The 18,556-nt window shown below is 40.9% G+C and overlaps 1 protein-coding gene across 11 annotated transcripts in view; it reads right to left on the bottom strand.

Annotated features, from left to right (window-relative positions):
• The window catches only part of Chrm3 (cholinergic receptor, muscarinic 3), a 462,074-nt gene that overhangs the window by 103,313 nt on the left and 340,205 nt on the right, over positions 1 to 18,556 (bottom strand). For 4 of the 11 annotated variants that reach the window (XM_063276047.1, XM_039095336.2, XM_063276044.1 and 1 more), the window contains one exon: positions 3,065 to 3,124. The exons of the other annotated variants lie outside the window; for them this stretch is intronic. The gene's annotated coding sequence lies outside the window, so the exon portion shown is untranslated. The remainder of the gene's footprint in view (positions 1 to 3,064; positions 3,125 to 18,556) is intronic. 11 annotated transcript variants of the gene reach the window in all.

The raw sequence follows: 18,556 nt of genomic DNA, 5'->3' as shown, positions 1-18,556 counted from the left end.
TTTCTTTTCCTGTTGTCATCGGAGCGATGTCATCCAGAGTGACAACAGTGGCAAGAACACCCGGGGATGGAGAATATATGAACAGAATGAGCTTCCCCAAAAGGTGTCCAAGTGATGTTGTGAGGAAGTACCAGGCCTCTGGGAAGAAATAGGAATGAATGTTCCATTCTGCTCATTAAAGTGAGGTCTCTACTTCTTTCTCTTCCTCTTCCTCCTTCTCCCCCTCCCTCTCTCCTCCCATCTCCTCTTTTGGTGACTCACTGTGTTTCATTCAAGTTAATTACAGGAACATGAGCGAGGGCTTACTCAAAGGAGCCTACACCACCAAAGAAACATTTCTCCCTCTCCTGGAAGCCATAAACTGCTTATAGAACCTCAGATGAGTCCCTTCTCCAGCAACCATTAAGTGCCTATAAACCTGCAAGGATGGGCAGGGCCTCTTGAATCCTGCCCTCCGTGTCAGAATATGGGTCATAGCTAATGTGGACTCAAGAGTACAGTTGCCATGCCTGGAAGATAGCACTTCACAGAATTCCCCCTTCCTCTGCCTCTTTTATTGCAGTTGTTGATGTTCTCTAAGCCTTGGAGGGGATGATATAGATGTTTCATGTAAGGAGGACCATCCATGGGTTACTTATTCTAAGTCTTTGTAGATATCTCACTTCTTGGTGACACCAATGTGTCTCAATCTTGTCCCAGGCCTGTGTCCAGGTCACACTGCCTGTCCCAGCTGCTCGTTTCACAGTCAATCTCACTGCATCAGAACTTGATGTCTGTACTCACAGTACTTTGGAACTACCATTGACCTCTTAAGTTCCAAGACCAATGGCCTCCTAGAAGGTCTGCTATGCTTTGCTCCAGTCTTTGTGATAGCTTGTCTTTCAGCACTCTTCTTCCTTTGACACTTCATCATTCATCCTTTTAACACACCAGGTCTTCTCTTCTGTGCCTCCTTCAATGGCCTGACCCCTCATCATCTATTTGAAATATGTCTGCTCTCTAAGGTTTGGTCTTTCTTTATACTAGCTCCACTCTGTTACGGCTTCCAACAACCTTCAATGGGAATGCCTCTGAATGTACTTCTCAACACGTGCGTTTTAAAACCAGGACTCGAAGAGATAGTTCAATGATAAAGAGTGCTTTTTGCTATTCTAGAAGACCGGGGTTCTGGTCCCATACAGCCACCCATAACTCTAGCTCCAGGGGAAACTAACACCTCCTTTTGGCCTCCTTGGGTAATCTCACATATATGTACATACACATAAATTAACAAAACTTTCAGGGGCTGAGGATTTAGCTCAGGGTCAGAGGACCTCCTTAGCATGTGTAAGGCCCTGGGGTCCATCCCCAGGAACATATATACACACACATACTTCCTCTGACCATCTGCTATTTCCATGTGGTTGACAGACTTTCCATTTATCTATATAATTTTGTGCAGAGTGCTGATATTATGTTCAAAAACTTCTAAGCTTAGAGCAACTCCTTCCTCATGTAATGAGTAAAGTGAGGTTGGCGAAGTATTGCTTCCCCTTTGGTATTTTAGAGAGCCATTATTTGCCCCAAAGCTGTGCCGCATGGAACAGTTTGACAGAGGGCAGAGGGACAGTCCCACTTTGTACCACTCATTCCTTTATGTGTGTCGGGCATGCTTCTATGTGCTAGTAATATAGGAATAGGAGGGAAAAGGATGACTGCGTAGAAGAAGGCTTTCAATTTAGGCACCACCAACTGGCTGGTACTGAGCACAGACCGAGAATACTCAAGAGTACCTATGAAGGCAACCACAGAAAGAGCCTTCCCCACCACCACGGAACTATTGTGTATGGGACTATTGTGTAGCTGTTTCCTCTGAAATGAAATATTCCGTCCATGGAGGGAGGAAGGACATTTGTAAGACTCAGGAAGCTCATCAAACTTATCAAGCTCAGAAACTTCCAAGATTCACAAGACCCCTTTCTCAGGTTTTATAAGCAATGCATGATTGCAGAAAAGAGACTCTTTACATGTTCAAGATACCTTTCAAGTTCTTCAAGGACCTCCACAGATACAATTTTGAAAGTTGTTGTGCGCACTGGGATGGGATTTTTGGTGAAGCAACCACAGTAAATTCATTGATTCATCAAGCTAGACTTGGGTAGGTTCCTTTCTTTAGTCTGTCATCAGTGCCCTACCTGGGGGTGTCCTGTCTCCCAGGGGAAAGTTGCACAGTAGGTACACAGTGAATAAGCCAGCATGGATAAAGCAGGAAGGGAGGGGATGATTCTATGTGATCTTTGACAAGCAGGAAGGAAGTCACAGAGGCATCAGGTTCCTGCAATGACTGTAAACTTCATGCAAGAAGTGAAGGGGGCAGCTGTTATAACATTTCAGTCAGGAATGTCTGAGTAGACTGCTGTGGCATGTGTTTCACCAGAATCACTTCAGTTGCCCCGAATGCTGGAGAGACAATACCACACGATCCCGGCATCATGAACTCTGGCGTCTCTTCGTAACCATGACAGACTCAAACCATTAGCAAGAATAGACCCTTCATCTTCAAGCTGCTTGCCAGGCATTTTTTCACCATTTAAAACATCAGATGGGGAAAAAACCCAAACGTGTCAACAGACAGACAGGAAAAAAAAGTTAGAGAGAAGGGTAGGTTTTGAGGGTATGAAATTTGGAATTAGATTTCTCAAGTCTGGGGTGTGTGTTAAGCAGACAGGCAAAGAACTGAGTGGGCAGCCTGTTGCCTCTTTTAGACATGAAAATACACCTTCCCACTGTCCCACAGGGACAAAGAGGAAGACTCCACAAATCCCTGCCACTTTCCTGCTTGTTGTGTTCCAGGAAACAGCTTCTTACTACAGGAAATGGTTTCTATACTACAGTCAAAGCATTCCTTTGAATAATCCCAGCCATTGGCTTTAAATCAGTATTCTGTAGCAATGGAGATGATTGGCTTTATTCTTTGTGACATTTTCAGTCCAGTGGAGTGTGGGGAGGAAGACAGAGAAGGAGAAAGAGAGAGAGAGGAAGTGAGAAGTTCATAGAGTCAACTGGTTGACCTCATTTTACTTACACATAGCGTTGGGCAAAGTGTTCCAAGGGGTGATCTGGTGGATACTGGGTTCAGGCCTTCCTACAACAACAGAGAAGTTGTCTCTAAGAGGAGAGTGGACCAAGGGTTTTGACTGTTGGCATCTACTGAAGCACATACATGTGCTAGAAAAAAAAAACCCAACTCACATTCTCTACACACAGAGATTAATCAAAAAACACCCCCAGAGTCACTGAGGTGAATCACAGCATGGGGTTATGGGGAGAGGAACAGAGAGCAGCTGCATCAGTCAGTCTCAATGTAATTGGCAAACCCAGCTTAAAGTAACAGTAATAAAAAGCATACCACAATAGTGTGGGTCTGGATTGTTCTCTGAGAGCCTACATATCAAAGGCTTAATTGCCACCATGAGGTTATAGGAGTCTAGTGGAAGAAGTTAGGTCACCTAGAGTTTGCCTTTGAAGGGAATATTGGGACCCAGTCTTGTCCCATCTGAACTTAGCATCTTGGCGGCATTTTAGAAGACAGCTTCTGCTGTGATATACCAAATGTCCCAAGCAACAGGGTCATGTGCCCAGGGACTGAAACTCAGGAAACCATAGTCCTCTTTCATTTGTTCATATAAGGTATTTTGTCACAGTGACACAGAGTTGACTTATACACTCAAGTTTTCTTGGCAAATCTTGGAAAAATATTTTTAAGGATCATCAATAAAATGTCACTTCACACTTACTTTAAAAAATAATTACAAAGACAGAATGTCAATGACAATGTCAATTATTCTTTACTAAACTTCATGCCAATCAACTTTTAGAATGCCTTCAAACAAATCAGTCTAAAGGTCTTCCAATAAGTTTACATTAGAGAAACTAATATTTTTATAACTTTCAATTAAAAACACCTGATTTCAGGGCCAGGTGTGGTAGTGTCTGCCTTTAATCTCTGTACATGGGAGGCAGAGGCAGAGGCAGAGGCAGAGGCAGAGGCAGAGGCAGAGGCAGAGGCAGAGGCAGAGGCAGAGGCAGAGGCAGAGGCAGAGGCAGAGGCAGAGGCAGAGGCAGAGGCAGAGGCAGAGGCAGAGGCAGAGGCAGAGGCAGAGGCAGAGGCAGAGGCAGAGGCAGGTGGATTTCTATGAGCTTGAGGCCAGTGAGTTCTAAGTCAATCTCATTATATATAGTAAGACCCTGTCTAAAAAAAAAGTGACTGTGACAAAGAATGCACTAACTTTTTTCATATGAGGAGGCAAACTACCTATTATTATAACTTGTAACAATTTAAATTATTATCAATTAATATAGTTTTATAATAGTTATAATCATAACAATTATATTTAATTTTGTTATTACTAAGAATGCTATAAATATTTTAGCCTTAGTAGTTCACATTCATAAGATAATGAATGACTAGTAACCCATTCCCATGTATGATGTAGATACTTAAGAAAGCTTTCCAAATATCATATATTTCTGGAGACAAATTGAGTAGTCTTACTGTAGTTTGTATCTCCTTGGAGTGTGTTTCTCTAAGGGCTCACATGATGGAAGGTTGGAGTCACTCTGATGACATGGAAGACTATGGAACCCTTATTGGGCAGGGTATAATGCTAGGTCATTCAGTCATTGGTGGTATTGCCCTCAGAGGAGGTCCATGTTGGTCTTGAAGGATACAACAGCCCCTGAGAGAGTGGATTATTATATAAAGCAAGCCTGACTGGAATCCATCTACTACTGCTCTTCTGCTTTTGTTGTTTGTGTTGTTCTTGCTCTTTTTCTTCCTCTTGTTCTTGTTCTTATTCTTGTTCTTGTTTTTGTTTTTTCTTTTTCTTGTTGGTCCTGTTCTTCTTGTTCTTGTTCTTCTTTTTCTTTGTCCTTTTCTTGTTCTTCTTGCTCTTTGTTCTTCTTGTTATTGTTCTTCTTGTTCTTGTTCTTCTTGTTCTTTGTCCTTTTCTTGTTCTTCTTGCTCTTTGTTCTTCTTGTTCTTCTTCTTGTTCTTCTCCTTGTTCTTCTTGTTCCTGTTTTTGTTCTTATTTTTGTTCTTGTTTTTGTTTTTCTTCTTGTTGGTCCTGTTCTTCTCGTTCTTCTTGTTCTTGTTCCTCTTCTTGCTCTTCTTCTTGTTCTTGTTCTTTGTCCTTTTCTTGTTCTTCTTGCTCTTTGTTCTTGTTCTCCTTGTTTTTCTTGTTCTTGTTCTTCTTGCTCTTGTTCTTTCTTTCTTTCCTCCTTCTCCTCCTCCTTCTTTTCTTGTTCTTCTTGTTCTTTTTTCTTCTTGTTCTTGTTCTTCTTCTTGTTCTTCTTGTTCTTGTTCTTCTTGCTCTTTTTCTTTTGTTCTTCTTCTTGTTCTTCTTCTTGTTCTTCTCCTCCTTCTCCTCCTCCTTTTCTTCTTCTGCTGCTATTGCTGCTTCTGCTGCTTCTTCTGCTCTCTCCCTTCCTCTCTCCCTTCCTCTGTCTCTTTCTCTCCCTCCTTCTCTCTTTTGTGCTATCTATCATGATGTGATAATGTTCCCTGGAGGAAGGGGAATCTCTTCATGGCCATGAAGTCTAGACTTTTAGTTTCTAAAACTGTGAGTTGAGAAAAACTCTTTTCTTTAAAACTTATCTAGCTACAGGATAAGCAATAGAAAGAAAACTAACCTAGGGTTTACCTTGTCTACCATGACTGCCACAGTACAGTGATGGACACACAAGAGACACTCAATAACACAGAAACAAAAGAAAGTTTGCTTTCATTCTGATAGTGAAATCCAAGGAAGGTGAAAGGACAAGAGCTTCTGCTTTTCAACAAACTCTGCTTTGTCTTTTTAAACTAAAAAAAGCTTACTGTTTGGAGTAAGATGTATGACTGCATTTACAGATATACATGTAGATTGTTGAACATTTGCCTGTAGCTGCTGGCAGGTGTAGATGCTATGGATTTCCCATTTTGTCTCTTTACACAACTCAGAAACTATTTCCTGTTTTCATTTCATCTTAGTGTTTATCTGACAAATCCTGCCTACCTCTCCCATCCCGATAGCATCTTATCCTTTTGCTTTCCCTCCCTCTTGCCCTTGATTAATTAATTAACTGATTAATTAGTTGAATTTAGTGTATGCATGTACATGCACTCAGACGATGATGTGGAGGTCAAAGGAGAGCTTGTAAGGAGTTGGTTCTTTCTTTCAGCCATGCATATTCTGGGGGTCAAGCTCAGGGACTCAGTCTGCAGGTTTGGTTGCAAGTGATTTTAACACTGAGCCATCTTGCCTGTCCACTTTCCCCTTGCCTTTCTCCCTTGTTTCTTTCCTATTCACCTCTCTCTCTCCTTTCTATTCCCTTTGCAACCATTCATGCTTTCCTTTCTTCTCCCTTTCCTTTCACCTTCCCTTTGTTCCTTCTTCCATATTTCTCTCCTTCCTTCCTCCCTCTTTGACTTTCCACTCTGGATGCAACTGGTTGTACACTGTCCTAGTTTATGATCTCCCAAGGTGAAGCTGGTATCAGGACAACAGGGAAAATGGCTCATTGTGCCTCATGGGTCAGAAAGGGAAATTGATGAACAAACCTGAATTGCTCACTGTAGCATTTCTACAGCAACCAAAGATGCAGAGACACCTGGATCCATGCCTGCTTCTGCTTTCCCTGCTCAGCAGATCTGCTAATGATATTACTGCATTCACCCTACCGTCCTCTTTAGAGAAATTGCTATTGATCTTGACAAGCTGTGGACGCGCTGTTCTTTTCTTTAGGGGAAGATTCCTGCAGACAGTTTCCGATATATTTTGTTATATTTTATTAATAAAAAGGCAATCTAAACCAAAATTCCTACCTTTTACCTGCTGTGTAATTCACTAAACATTTTCTTTGGAATAGTTCTCATAAACTTGAGCTTGTTCGCCATTCGATGACTGAGTCAATGGGATGTTATGCCGACATCAACTCTGATGTCAATAAAGCCTCATCTTTGCTGTATTGAGTTTGTGCTCTAGTGGGTGAATAGACTTGGAGACTCATTCTGTGCAGGAGGTGAGGACAATTAGCTCTACTCTCAGGGCTGTGAATGGCCTTGTGATTGTTTGTGCTGAGGTTTCCAAATTTGATTTGAGTAAATCCAGGGCTTCACCCACACCAGGCAAAGGCTCTGTCACTTAGCATATCATTAGTTCCAGGATACAGACATAAATAACCTTCAGATCAGTAGTGAGGAGTCTGAAAAGTGGAATTAATTATGCATTTAACCCATGTGACTGGGAAGCTGGTGTTCCTGGACTATTAGTAATGGTCTATGGCTTGTTTTATACCATTGATACATGGTCTAAGGCATGCTAATGTTCAGTTTAATTTTTCTTTCTGAGAAAACATTTTTGAACCTCTGTTATCATTAAATGTCATCTGCCTGGTGGGACATAGGTATAGCTCTGAGATGGTCCACAGTGCTCCCTCATAGCCAATCTGTCTTGCATCTTTCTCTTCTTCTAAGACTGTAGTTGGGATATGCTTTAGATGAAGTAGGAAATTTGGTCAAGGATGAACTGCTGCTTGACACATTGTTCTGAGAAGAGTCACCTGACCAGGAAGACTCAAGTTAGACTCTTAGATAAGGGAAAAGTAAACTGATATTATCTCAATCTACTGATTTTTCTTGAGTTTATTAAACATTGCCTTTATTGGTAAGTATCAAGTTCATCAAGAACTGATGAACATTAGAAACTCTCTCAATGAATTAGAGTACCACAGAAAGCACTGTACAAAGAATGAAGTTCTCTTTGTTGAACTGGCATGTATTCATTCAGGGTTATCATTTGAAATGTGAATTTGCTCAATAACACTTTGAAAGCACTGGCCTTAGAGGGGATCTGAATGAAAATTGATGGTCAAGTTTTAATGGAACTAAATGTATATGAAACTAAAACACAAACTGTAGGACTACAGATGACTTAGTCAACAAAGAGCTTGCTCTGCAACCATGAGGACTTGTGTGTCATCCCACAGAACACAAGTTAGAAAAGAAAGAGCTGGATGTGGCAGTGTCCCAGGGAAGTGGAAAGTGAAATTCAAGTGACTCCTGGGGTTCTCGGGCCAGACAGCTTAGCATAGCTGCTGAGTGAGAGATGCTGTCTTGAAAACAAAAGAGATGGATGGCATCTAAGGAAGCAGCTGAGGGATTCCTCTGGCCTCCTCATGCATGTGCAGAAATACTCTCACACATGCAGATATACAGAGACATGATCACATGTATACATACACGCATATATGCACGTATACACGCACATTCAGAAACAATCCCACCGAATGTAAAAAAGTTTCATTGCTACAGTTCATTTGCTTTCTAGTTTTCCTGTTTGTTGCAGATGAGATAAAGGGTCAGAAAAACAATGCTATTTGATTTAAGGACTATAGGGAAATGACTCTATATCATGAGTGCATTTTTCTATATCCATATGTTGCCTTATTCTGTCCCCAGATATGCATTGAGACACATAGGATTAACTTTGCACGGGCACACACAGAAAACGTGACTGATGTGTGAAGACATGAGTTCAGCACAGACCACTCATGAAAGCCAGAGATGGAGAATGGAGTGCACAGGACTGATTATCAAGTTCACTAAGATTCCCCTGAGGCAGTCATTCCTATTTCCTCTCAGCAGGGGCCTACTGGACAGGCCTTACCTGTTCATGCCCCACCTCCTTGAACTACCTGAGGACCTTGAGACTGGCCATGCTGAGTGGTATCTATTTACTCCTTATTTTGACTTTCTCAAGAATCTGGACACTCTTTCTTCTTGGCTTCTGAGAGTTGATTCTTTTCTGGTTTCTTTAGCCTTTGCCAGCTTCTCTCAGTCTTCTACACAGCTTCTGATTAGTACTGATTGCCAAGCCTCCATCTGTAGTACGTAGAGCCCTTGTGCCATATGGGGATAGCTTTATCCAAACTGCCTGAATTCACACCACTACCGGCCACTTTGAGGAAAAATTCTCTCTGAAAATGAGATTGTCCCCAGAATTCCAGATGGGGTTCTTCAGCTGGGTGGGTGCCATGATTTTATGACTGGCATGTCATAAAACTCAGAAATCCAAAATCGACTCATCATATTTCCTTCCTTTCTAGCCTTTGTCTTCATGAATTCTCTGAGTTGCCACAAGTTATTTTTGCTTTATAATAGTTACGTTTTGTTTGTTTGTGGCTATGATAAAATGCCTGACAAAAATGACTTAAGAGAAGACAGATGTATGTTGGCCCCTGATTTCATGTACTCTAGTCCACACTGATAGGGAGAATATGGGGGAAACAGCTTTGTTTGGGGTGGTGAGAGCTTCTGGATGTAGCTTCCCATATCTTGGTTGGCTAGGCAGCAAAGAGGTCTGACAGGAACCAGAGATGGATGTCACAGTTGCCTTCCACCAACCTGCATCTGCTAGTTAGGGTTTCCACCTCAAAGGTTCCAAAAATTTCCAAAATAGTAGCATTAGCTAAGGACCAAGCATTTGACACATGAGCCTGTGGGGGACATTTTAGATTCAAACTGTTACAAGTGTGATGGTCACACCCGAGGGTGGACCTGATCACCCTGCCATGCTCTATTACTAACTCCCACTCATTAGTCATCCAGACTCCCATGTATCCCTGCCGACCACTTCTACCTGAAAGCTAGAGTTGCCTTCAAGAAATATAAACCCCAGTACTGAATTCATCTGCATAACACCCTCCAATGGCTCCCTCTACTTCCAGCCTCCTTTGTTTAGTGACAAGATTTTTCATTGCCTGGCATTCTTCCCCCAGTATTTTTTCCAGTCTTCTGGTCATTCGTTTCTTCTTGTCCTTCTCTGTTTCCTAATGCTGCCATACTAGGACTACTCCACTATCACCATGTGGGATACTCTAACAGCACCACCTACAGGGTGATTCTGCTTGCCTGGGACAGCCCGTGACAGAGACTTTCTGTGAAGTTCGCCTGACCACAGCTCCATCTAAAAGGTGGTCACTAGGTACTATCCTCCCTATTTGAGATGCCATGACCAGACTGGGCTCAGACTAACTCATCTTCAAGGAAGATGTATAAGTCAGAGCATCCAAATGCTTCTGCGTGGTCCCTATGTAAATTAGCTTCCTTATCTATAAGATAGGAGTATGAACAGGATTCATCTTAACATATTGCTTTGAAGGTTAAATGAGGAAACATATGCCATGTATCAGAATGGTACTAGGAGGGGGTCAGTGAGATGGCTCAGTGGGAAGATTCTTGCTGTGCAAGCCTAAAGACCTGGCTGTGATTCCAGGACCCACAGTGGAAGGAGAGAACACACTCCTGAAAGTTGACTCTGACTTCTGCCCCAAATAACAAATGAATATAATTAGAGCGGTAATTGGCGAATAGTGTTTGTGCCAGTGATCATTAGGATTTGCATTTATCTCACCCTAGCTTTGCTCCAGAGCAGACAGTAATAAAAGGAATTATACACAGGTGCAAGGGGGAATGCTCTTATGACTAGGCTTAAAAGTAAAAAAAAATCATATTTTTCTTGACTAAAATAATATCCAGTCTTCCTAAAATTAAATGCATGTCAAGAGAACTATAGGCTTTTGCTATTGCAGAGGAAGTACAGCCAAGTGACCCAAAAGGAGATGGTTAATTCTTCCAGGTAAAGCATGCTGTGACAGGGAACCATGGATGCTCTGATTAAGATGTTAGATTGGCCAGTGCTGTGAAAGTGACCAGCCAGTAGGACTATGCAAGCACACACACACACACACACACACACACACACACACCCCTACATGTGTACTCCAAATGCACACCCACATGTACAAATATGAACATACAGATACACACACCTACACATGCACTCCACACCCACAAGCACATACACATACATACAATGTGCATACATGAATATAGCACAGCAGAACCTTTTGCCCACATACACAAAGAGCTCCTTTCCTAGGGGAGACTTCCAAACCTCCAAAGCAAACCATTTCACAAGGATGAAAATAAAAGCCAGAACTGGTGCTGGCAGCTGTTGTGAACACTCACTTCAGTTAGCCCCCTCCCCTTTAAAAAAAATCAGAGAACAAGCACTTGTCAATCTCAGATATATCAAGCCTTAGTAGAGTCATCCAAGGCGGAGGGTGGGGGGGAACCTGAGAAATATGCAAAGCATTCACAGAGGGAACTAGAAGTTAAATTGAAGCAGCAAGAAACTACACAGAGCCCATGGGAGACCAGACAGAAGTAACAAAAGATAGACACGAAAAGAGGGAATTGGAGAAGGCAGGAAGAGGAGAAAGTAAAACGGAAATGAGGACACAATGCGGGGGTGGTAAGCAAAAGGCAGGGTGGAAAGCTGTTCCAAACTAAAGGAAAAAAGTGCAGGGAGATCACCAAGAGCAAAGATGCCAGTGAGGTACAACAGAAACCAACCATCTCTGTCACCCTCAACAGCTCAATAGAGAGCCAGGGCTGCAATTGGCTTTTCTAGTTCTAAATCCTCAAACGCTCGTCTCAACTGAACTCCACGATGTGCTTCAAGTGATACAGCTGTCAAACCTCAGACATGAACTTTAAGAAGTCTAGTAACCCTATATGAAGGGATCTAAATGAAATCAAATATGGGGGAGATGGAGCCATCTGTCCAGCCGTCTCTTGTCAGCAAAAGAAGCTTCTAGTACCAGGATTGAGATACATCTAATTGAGTTATTGGCCAAAGGGCTCCCATGGGAATCCCCTTATGACCCAGGCTGTTGCCAAGGAAAAGGTTTGCTCTCCACAAACTGACAGCAAGGTCCCATTGCTGAAGGCAACGCCCACACAACTCATTGAACATGGAGAGGTCTAGCTGGTGCCTACACAGAGCCTTCAGCTCTATGTGCTAGTGTCTTCCCTATAGGAAGGTACTCTGGATACTACCAAAAGTGAAACTTAAACACCAACCCAGCCACAAACCCTTGGTCTACAATGACGTCCTGCTTGTAAGACAAGCTAAGGGAAAGCGTGTGAGAGTAACCAACTGAAATCTGGTCTAACTTAAGGCCCTGTCCATGAGATGGAACCCATATCTAACCACACGGGCCCCAAGAACCTGAGACTAGACAACCCAGGGACCTAGGTTAAAGTCAAATATTACTGTTTTAACCCCTTTCCCCAAACCAAAGCCCAAAACATGTAGCAATAAAAGGACCCCTAATAATGTTCTGCTGGACTCATAGAGTAGGCTACACCCAGTAGTAGTTGGCTAAACCGACTTGATGTCATCTTTGGAAACTCTGTCTCCTAATGTCGTGTCATGACTTTTAAGGCAAATTATCTTAGTTTTCAATTTTTAGTTTATGTTTATCTTACGAGTACTTTGGATATATATATGTGTATATATACATATATATATATCTTCCAGTTTGGTGTTTTTATGGGATTCCTGAGCCTGAGAAAAAGTGGGTCTCTTCATCTACATTGTTTCTTGTGCTTTTTCTTTATTCCCTTCTTTTACTTGTTTTGTTCTATTCTGATGTATTTTTGTCTTATCATATTATTAATATCCTTTAGAAGTCTGTTTGTTTTCTCAAGAGAGACAGAAAGAGGTTGGATCCAGACGAGATGAGAGGAGTAGAGAGGGCCGAAGCCATTATCAGGACATATTATGTGAGGGAAGAAAGAAGAAGAAAGAAAGAAAAAGAAAGAAGAAAGAAAAAGAAAGAAGAAAGAAAAAGAAAGAAGAAAGAACACTCAAATACCCTGCAGCTTTGCAAAGGTCCTATAACAAAGTTTTATGTCTCCTATATCTATCAATTACAAAGAATCCTTAAAAATACAATTCTATGGAGTTAAGTCACAGTGTTTACCTCTAATAATGGGCCAGAGGATGCTGGCCTTGAGTCTCTTGGCTTTTCAGGGGAGCTATTACACCGGGAGGATGGAAGACTTCCCTTTGCCTCTCTGATTCTATTTATGCCAAGACCTTGGAATGCTGCAGCAGGAGCTTCAAGTCTCACCCAGAGGTTGCAAAACTGGCAAACTTGGGTGGTGGAAATATCACCAAGTCAGCAAATTGACAGATGGCAGATTGGAAAGATAGCAAAGGATTGAAGAGACAATGGAAATGCCAGACAACTGTGGGCTGTAATACAGATAGGTTTTAATTAACAATTTGGTATGCAAATCCTGTAAGCAGGAGGAAAAGACAAACTTGAAATCACTGAAAAACAGAGCTGGAAGGGACATTAGAAACCACACAGTTAGGGAGGGGAGACTCAGTATATAAGAATGCTTGCTGGGCAAACAAGGGGACCTTAGTTCTAATCCATAGCACTCACTCATTAAAAAAAGTCCAGGCACAGTCACACATGCCTGTGATCTAATTTTTGAAAAATGATGACATAGGTTCAGGAGACTCGTTGGCCAGCCAGCATAGCTCAAACAGTGAACCTCAGGGTCAGCAAGATACCTTGCCTCAAAAATAAGGCAGAGAGTGATAAAATAAGACATTTTACATCTTCCCGTGGCATCTGCATGTATGCAGGCTGGCATATGTACCTTCATACACACATTAAAATAAAAAATCATTTCATTTACACTTTCAAGACATCAAGGTAAGAGAAAGATTTAGAGAGTCTTGAATGATTTCCATCACCAATTCTTTGGTCTAATTAGTTAATTTCATCATTAAAAATTTAAATACATAAACATAACAAGCTGAAACCACAAAGAAAAGAAGTTAAGCATTTCAGGGAAGGAATAAATGAAAGGGAAAATTTTCATTTTATTTCTCGATCAACAGATGGCAATTTAAGGAACATGTTAACAGCAACAATGTATGGATGATTATAGATAATGTATTGTAAAATGAGTAGCGGTTATACATGGATGTTTTTGTTTCTTAAGGTTCTCATACCATCTGTGATGTGTAACAGTGCCAGAGTGGTATTTGAACGAGGATGTAGACAAGCTGTCAATGCATTTTAAACTTTAGGATAAAGAGGAAAGGAGGGTGTAACGGGGGTCTAAGAAAGGAGAGACAATGCAGTCACGGAAGATTTAAAGAAAAAATAGAGACAAACACAAACCAAACAACCAGAGCAACAGATAGAAACAGCATTTTAGCAGCAGTGAAAGGAAAGACATTAGGAAGCAATAGATATCACACAGTGGTAAAGGGTCCATTCTCCAAGAAGAGAGTGACACAACTAAAAACATCATCAAAATGCACAAGGCAGAAACTTCCAGATGGACCCAGTGCTATAGTTAAAGACCATGACATTTTCCATCATAATAAACAGACATAGCAGGAAGGAAAAAAATCAAGTACAGGGTAGACTTAAACACTGTAGGTAGAAATGGAAGTGGATGTAACAGATTCTCCATCCTCCTTCATACAACAACAGTAGAATATACAGTTTTACAGCTCACATAGAATAGTCTCCAAGACAGCACTGTATGAGCCATAAAACAAATGTTAGGACACACACACACACACACACACACACACACACACACACACACACACACACACACTCTTACATACAGATGGCTCATCGGTCAAGACCATATACCTCTCTGGCAGAGGACCGGAGTTGGGTTCCCAGGTCCCATGTTGGGAAGCTCATAACTACCTGTAGCTCCAGCTTCAGGTCCCTCTTCTGCCTCCACAAGCACCTGTTCTTATGTGCACATATTGCCACCACATAGACACATAATTAAAATATTTAAGAAAAATATGCATATACATACATTATATGGTTATATAATTATACAATGACTACTATCAGGTCACTGTATGGTTTAACTAGAAGTCAGTAACAGAAATAAGCCTATTATTAACAAAATTAATATAAAGTTAAACAAAATACCTTTAAATAACATATGACTAGGGAAGAAGTCTCAAAGGGGAAACAGATTAAAAAATCTTCAAACTAAACAAAACAAATATTACTATATTAAAATTTGAGGGAAGTGGGCAATCCATTCTAAAGGGATATTATATATAAATTGCAACATTTGAAGAGGTAAAATATTACTTTAGGAAAATAGAAAGATAAAAATCAAAGCAAGTAGAAATAAATAAGATGGAAATCAGGAAACTGACAGGGAAAAAAAATCGACAAAACCTAAATATGGTTCTTTCTAAGTGATCAATAAAGTCATGTCTCTAATGAAGTTAACTAATGAATGAAAAGGGGATTCACTTCTATCAGGAATAGATAAGGAGAAATAGCCATAAATACCACATATGTCAAATGAAGAGTGAAGTGATATTATGAATCTGTATGTGCCTACACATTTGATAATTTAAGCAAACAGAGTACACTTGGCAAAGGCCTCAGTCTGAGGAACTTCACAGAAGAAAGAACAAGTGAGCCGAATAGGTGTGCATCTATGAACGGAATGGAAGTGGGATTAAGGTGCTTTCAAAACAGAAAGTACCAGAGTCAGAGTCAGAGGTACTTGCAAGGAGATTTGATCAAACATTTACGGAAGAAGGTATTCAAATACTCTACCATGTCTTGCAGAGGACGGAAAGGAAGAGAACACAAATTCGTTTTACGAAACTAACATTTTCCTCATACAAAACAAACCAACCAACAAACAACAACAACAAAAGGAAAAAGAAAAACAGAAAAAAAAAGAAAAAAGAAAACTATAGGCCAATATCTCGTAGACATTACCAAATATAGCAATGTATAAGAAAGGTATATACCATGACTGAGTATGACTTAAACTAGGTATTCATAGTGACTGCCACATCTGAACATCAACTAATGTCATTTCATATCTTTCACATTTTGTCTCAGAAACTAGGAAGAAATAAGGGAACTTCTTTAATTTGCTAAGAACCATATACAAAAGGTTAACTAACATACATGATAGAAAGCAGCTAGAAGCTTCTCCACTAACATTAAGAACACAAGAAGTTTCTCTCCTCTTACCACATTCTTTTTTTGATATTGAATTAGAAGTTTTGACTAAGATAAAACATTTAAAAAATAAAAGGGGGTCTGGAGAGATAGCTCAATAGTTACGAGCACTAATGGCTCTTCTAGAGGACCCAGGTTCAACTCCCAGCACCCACATGGCAGTTCACAACTCTCTGTATCCAAGATCTGATACCTCGCACAGACTTACATCCAACCAAAACACCAATTCATAGTAAGTAAAAATAAAGAAAATATTAAAGATAAAAGGAATACAGATTAGGAAGGAAGAAATATAACTATTTGCAGATGGCAATAGCGTCTATGCAGATGTCATACAAGAATAAAATACTAGCCATGAAAAACAAAACAAAAAACAAAACAAAAAACAAAACAAAACAAAACAAAACCCAATTCCCTGGAAATTAATATATAAGTATAGCAAGGTTGTAGGATATAAGTTCAATGAACAAAAGTTTTCCTGTGTCAATAAAGAAAAAGTATATAACATATATAACAACATTTATATTAGATCTTCCCCCAAATGAAATACTTAGGTGTCCATTTAATAAGACATGTACAAGATCTGCAAATCCCCCATGAAAGATACCAAGGAGAAATGGAACAGACAGGGAAACAGTGCAGATTCAGGGACAGGAACACCCACTATGCCCAGAAGATGCTTCCTGTCTTCATCTAAATAGAACCGATGCAATCCTAATAAAAATCCTTGCAAGTTACTTGTTGTATAAGGAAAACCACAAATTCCATATTGTATACAGAGAAGCAAAGGATTCAGAAGAGCCAATGGAAGGTTGAAGGTGAACACTTACTGGAAGCTACAGTCATCATGACTCCACAATGTTAGCGTCTGAATGGGTTTATAGAATTGTGGTCATCTGATTCTTAAAAGGAAGAAAAGACATAGTAAAACTGCAAGTGTACGTTTCTGAAAGAAAGAAGCTAATCTGAAAAGGCTAGACATGGTATGGTTATCAACTACAAGACATCCTGGAGAAGAAAAAAACACAGAGGATAGCAAAATTCATGATTGCCAGGGATTACTGAAGACAGAGGAAGGAAAAGGCAAAACCAGAGCTCTTTCCAGTGGTGAAAATAGTCTTAAAATTTCATAATGGACTCCTGACTTAGATAAAATAACTTTGTGAATGCATTTCTGTTTATGTAGGACAGGGGACAACCTTGGGTACTGATCTTGCCTTCCACCTTATTTGAGACAGGGTCTCATTTGTTGATGTCTACCTAGGGTAAGTGGCCTGAGAGCTTCCAAAGATTCTCCTGTCTCCATCTCCTATCACATTGTAGTGGTGCTGGGGTTGTAGATTTGCTACTGCGTGTAGCATTACATGGTTCTAGGAATCCAAACTTGGGTCTTCCGTAGCAAGTGCCACAGAGCCATCTCTGCATTTGAGGACAAACATCTTTGTATATCTGATCAATCCCAGACTATAAGAAACAGTAGCGCTGAATCCTAATGGATTCTGGGAACTTGGAGTGACTATAATGGGTTCCCACCGATGTTTCTTGGGTACCCAGTATACGACTGATAGCTGGGAAGGCTATGTGTTGTGAAGTTACCAGGTGTTTGGGAAGTCTCCATATTTCCTCTCAATGCTGCTGTGGACTTAAGAATGCTCTGAAATAAAGCTTATTAAAACCAATTAAATAAAGTTAAAACCTCATGCATCAATGTTAATTATTCAGGAATTACTGCAGATGCTTGAGGAGATGACCTCTCTACCTTTATGACAAGGGACAGGAGAATATTATTAGATCCTTGAAGGCACTGAATAGCAACAGAAATGGAATCACAACAGGATACGTCACCTTCCTGAAACTATATGTGTGCTTCTTTTTAAGGATGGGGCTTTATATGGTCATCGTAAGTGTTTATAATCACAGAAGAAATAGTTGGACAAAAAAGGCCAAAATGAGTAAGACCTGGCATCCCCTGTAGTCGCGGCTCTAAAGAGGAATTACAGGCTTGTGTGGGTAATGGCCAAGTCATTTCTGAATTAAATCCAAATCTCCTGGCTGCTATCACGACAACATCCTACATGAACCAAAGGACACAGTCATTTCCCTTTCAGCCAAGGACTAGCAGTCCTAGTCTCTGCCCTTCAAGAGTCCTGTATTGTGGCTGGCCAGGGGAAGGCCATGAACACGGCCCAGGTGGGAGGGACCGTTACATTTGTATAATTTCTTGTCTGCCGAGATGGATGATAGGAGGGATCTGAAGCAAACTTATAAAACCAGAGATACACAGGCAGGATCCACACAGGACAGTGAGACAGGCTATTAAAGCTAGGGTTTGGGAATGAGGTTGTGTACTTGGTCCCCAGCTGGTGGCCCTGCTTTCAGGGTTGGGGTTTAAGTGGAAGATGTGGGTCACTGGGGGGCAGAGCTTGAGGATTAAAGGTTTGCTGTGATTGGAGCTCCAGCTCTGTTTCATGGTTGGAGATCTGAGAAAGTCAAGGTGTAGGCTCTGTTACTCAAGCTCTAGGTACCCAGGTATCACACCTTCCTAACAGACTAAATTCCTGCTAGTCCCTGAGGTTGACTGGGTCAGGTGTTTTGTCCCAACAGTGGAAACTAACCAACAAAATGGCCATTCATT

Source organism: Rattus norvegicus, chromosome 17 (assembly GCF_036323735.1).
Source record: "Rattus norvegicus strain BN/NHsdMcwi chromosome 17, GRCr8, whole genome shotgun sequence".
NCBI classification, from domain to species: Eukaryota; Metazoa; Chordata; class Mammalia; order Rodentia; family Muridae; genus Rattus; species Rattus norvegicus.
The sequence above is the reverse complement of the archived record's forward strand: the minus strand, read 5'-3'. Positions and strand labels throughout refer to the sequence as shown.